Here is a 4,272-nt window from a genome sequence, read left to right as displayed (position 1 = left end):
CCAAAGTGCTGGGTTGGTTACAATCTATGGTCTAGCCAAGAGGTGGGGCTCCTCAGGGTCGGGTATAAAAGTGGGACAGTCCTGAGAAGCTGTGAGAAAGGTTTTCCTGAGTAGGGATCATGTCTCACGTCTTGGTTCAGATGTGTCATTCGGACTGTGGAGTCAGAGTGCCTGAGTTAGAAGCTCAGCCCCGTCATTTATGACCCATGTGACATTGGGCACATTTCTTCACCAAATGAAATGAACAAGTGGAGACAATAATAATTCCTACTTCATATACATGTAAGAATTCTGGAAGAAGATATACGGAAAGAACATCGCATAATATTGGCCTGGAGTGAGTGCTTAAAAATGAGAGCGAGTGGATTTAGTGAGTGCTCAAGTCATGGGAAGGTGAGGAGGGGAGATGAAGCTGGAGGCAAGTGAAGAGCTTTGACACTTGTTGCCCTACTGATGCCTTCTTTTGTGTATACAGAAGCAAACTCAGCGCCCTCACCCTTGGCCATAAAAGTAGGCTTCATGCCCCAGGGATGGCATGGGCCTTGCTTTGGGGCTCCCCCTGCCAGCCTCCTAGCCCTCTCTCTTTTCCAAAGCAATTGCATCTTTCTCACTGTTTATTTTTGCTTTTACAATAAAAACAAAACTTTACATCTTGCCAGATTAATTGCTCTTCTTCATCACTGGATGTATTTTGAATTCTGTGTTATATTGAATTCTGTCAAATTGATAGGTCATAATTTTTATAACCAGTCTTCCACTGAGGGGATTTGGTAGACTAGCTTTCAGCAATCTAAATAGAACATCCAAGAACCTCTTTATGCAGACTTTCTTTGTTAAAAAGAGCCTTATTGAGATATAATTGACACGCACCCATCTAAAACGTACAATTTCATCATTTTTAACACTTTTGCAGCTATCACCACAATTTAATTTCAGAACGTCACCCTAAAAAGAGAACTTGTACCCATTAATTGCCACTCTGTTCTCTCCATTCCCTAAGCCTTAGGTAACCACTAATTTATTATCTAATTCTAGAGATTTCCCTGTTTGGGAAATGTGATAAGAAGTGGAATTATATAATTCTCCAAAAGGCTATTCCATTTCATGGTCTTTTGCCACTGGCTTCTTTCACTTAGCATAATGTTTTCAAGGTTCAGCTATATTGTAGCATGTAGCAGTAATGTGGGGTTTGTTTTTTGGTTATTATTATTATTATATATATATTTTTTGAAACAGAGCCTTACTTCATCACCCTGAGTGCCGTGGCACCATCATAGCTCACAGCAACCTCAAACTCTTGGCTCTTGGGCTCAAGAGGTCCCCTTGCCTCAGCCTCCCAAGTAACTGGGAATATAGGTGCGCACTATGCCCATCTTTCTTTCTTTTCTTTTTCTTTCTTTCTTTCTTTCTTCCTTTCTTTCTTTTCTTTTTCTCCCAAGTAACTGGGAATATAGGTATGCACTATGACCATCTTTCTTTCTTTTCTTTTCTTTTCTTTTCCTTTCTTTCTTTTTCTTTATTTCTCTCTCTCTCTCTTTCCTTCTCTCTCTTCCTTCCTTTCTTTCTTTCTTTCTCTTTCTCTTTTTCCCTCCTTCCCTCCCTTCCTTCCTTCCTTTTGTGTGTGTGTGTGGGTGTGTGTGGGGGTGTGTGTGTGTCATAGCTCACAGCAACCACAAAATCTTGGGCTCAAGAGATCCTCTTGCCTCAGCCTCCTGAGTAGCTGGGACTGCTGCCACCACAGTAGCCTGGATAGTTTTTCTGTTTTTAGTAGAGATGGGGTCTCACTGTTGCTCAGGCTGGTCTCAAACTCCTGAGTTTAAGCAACCCACTGCCCTCAGTCTCCCAGAGTGCTAGGATTACAGAGATGTAACCCTAGTGTCTGGCCCAGTATTGTATTTTTAATATCATCAAACAGTATTCCAATACACCATATACCAATTTCATTTGTCCATCAATTGACGGCTGTCTGGGTTGTTTGCGCTCTGGGACTATTATGAATAACACTTACGTGAGCGTTCGTGTATAAGTCTCTCTGTAGAAACACGTTTTCATTTCTGTTGTTTTCTCTGCATAGTTTTGCCCTTCCTCAGGTGTTGTTCTCGTTGGTTTCTCTCTTGTATGGATTATGCTGGATTGACAACCTTGCACTCCACCCCAACTCTGTTCCCCCTCCAGCACACACTGCAGGTTCCACCACGCAGCCTATTGCCAAGCCAGAAAGTGCGTGTCATTCTCTGCACCTTCCTCAGCTCTTGCATCCTCCACTGGGCTCCAGCCTGTGTCCAGTTCCGTTGCAACTTGAACGGAAGCTTTCCCCAGAGGAGCTTCACTGACATTCTAGAATCGATTAGGCCATTAATCCTTTATCCTTTTCCCCTCTGCTTATATTGGTAGGATTATTTGATTAATGTCTGTTTGGTCACAATTTTAGCGCAAGTGTTTAGTATAGTGGCTAGTTTATAGCAAGACTTGTAAGCCTCTCACAATTGGATATATCCAGTTCTTACACTCCTTTATAACGTCTAACAGCTCCCAATACTAGTTACCAATAAAAAATTGTTGACTTGACTTGCTTTCATTTCTCTTTTTCACAATTTCTTTTTATTAAAATATAATTCACCTACAGTAAAATTCACCCCTTTTTAGTGTGCTATTCTATGAGTTTTGACAACACACACACTCATGTAATTACTACCATAATTAGGATATAGAATAATTCATCACCCCCCAAATATCCCTGTGCCTCTTTATAGTCAACCCTTTCCTGCAGCCCTATCCTCTGGTCCCCAGAAACTCACAGCCTCTGATCTGTGGTTTTCTGACCCCATAGCTTTACCTTTTTCAGAATGTCATATAGACACAGATGTTCGTAGCTTTTTGATTCTGGCTTTTCTTTCACTTAGCACAACACGTTTAGGTTCATCCATTATTGCGAAAGTTATTTCTATTTATTATTTTTTCTTTTAAAAATTTGTTTTTAGTTGATTTTTTTTTACTTCACATCAGATGGGTAATTTACTGTCACAACAAGGGAGGCACATCTCACACAAGAGCGTGAAAACCCAATCATCACGCTTATGAACCACAAACGGATTATTTCCTTTTATTGTTGAGTAATATTCCATTGCATGGATGAACTATAGTTTGTTTATCCATTTCCCAGTTGGAGAATGCTTGGGATATTTCCTGTGGTTTTGGTGATTATGAATGAAGACAGTAGAGACATGCATGCACAGGTTTTTGTGTGAACTATGGTCTGAGTTTTGCTTGGGTAAATACCTAGGAGTGGAATTGCTAGGTCGTGTGATAGGTGTGTGTTTAACTTCTTAAGAAATCGTGGAATTGGTTTGGCGCCTATGGCTCAGCAGCTAGGGCACCAGCCACATACACCAGAGCTGGTGGGTTCAAATCCAACCCAGGCCTGCCAAACAATGACAACTACAACAAAAAGTAGCTGGATGTTGTGGCAGGCGCCTGTAGTCACAGCTACTTGGGAGACTGAGGCAAGAGAATTGCTTATGCCCAAGAGTTGGAGGTTGCTGTGAGCTGTGATGCCACCACACTCTACCGAGGGCGACATAGTGAGACTCTGTCTCAAAAAAAAAAGAAAGAAACAAACAAACCGTGGAACTATTTTCTCAAGTATCCTATCAGTTTGCGTTCTCACCAGCAAGGTGTGACTTCCACTTTCTCTGTACCCTTGCCAGAACTTTACGTTGAAAATTCTTTAGATACTTACTCTGGATTTAAGTCCTTAATCAGATGCGTAACTTGCAACTTTTTTTCCATTCTGAGATTGATCATTCTTTTTACAGTGTCTTCCAAAGAGCAGACGTTCTTAATTTGGATGAAGACTAATTTATCAATTGGTTTCTTTCAGGAATCATACTGTATCATTTCTAAGAACAATTTGCCCGATCCAAGGTCATGAACATTATCTCCTACACTTTCCTCTAGAAATTTTACATTTCAGTCTTTGGTCCATTTTATTTCATCTTACGTACTTTTCCATCCGTTTTAGGCCTCCTATCTGACCACGAGTTTTGTGTGTGTTGCCCTCCAGACTTTAAGCCCTTTGAGAGCAGAGACTGCTTTGCTTGAGTTGGCGTTTGCATGTCTGCGTAAGCCCAAGAGTGGGCAGCACCTTCCATTCCGAGCAATGTGCCCCTCCCTTGCCCCCTAGTCCCAACCTGTGTTTGTTCAGGTTCATGTTTTCCACAATGCCAAACACTGTATCTCTCGCTTTAGATATAGATATTTCTGAAATTAAAA

General features: G+C 41.2%; 1 pseudogene; it reads right to left on the bottom strand.

Annotated features, from left to right (window-relative positions):
* Positions 1-3,000: 3,000 nt before the first annotated feature.
* On the bottom strand, positions 3,001-3,094 carry LOC111724345 (annotated as a pseudogene).
* Between the last annotated feature and the right edge of the window lie 1,178 nt (positions 3,095-4,272).

This window comes from Otolemur garnettii, unplaced genomic scaffold (genome assembly GCF_000181295.1).
Source record: "Otolemur garnettii isolate 467f Iridium unplaced genomic scaffold, OtoGar3 scaffold00021, whole genome shotgun sequence".
NCBI classification, from domain to species: domain Eukaryota; kingdom Metazoa; phylum Chordata; class Mammalia; order Primates; family Galagidae; genus Otolemur; species Otolemur garnettii.
The sequence above is the reverse complement of the archived record's forward strand: the minus strand, read 5'-3'. Positions and strand labels throughout refer to the sequence as shown.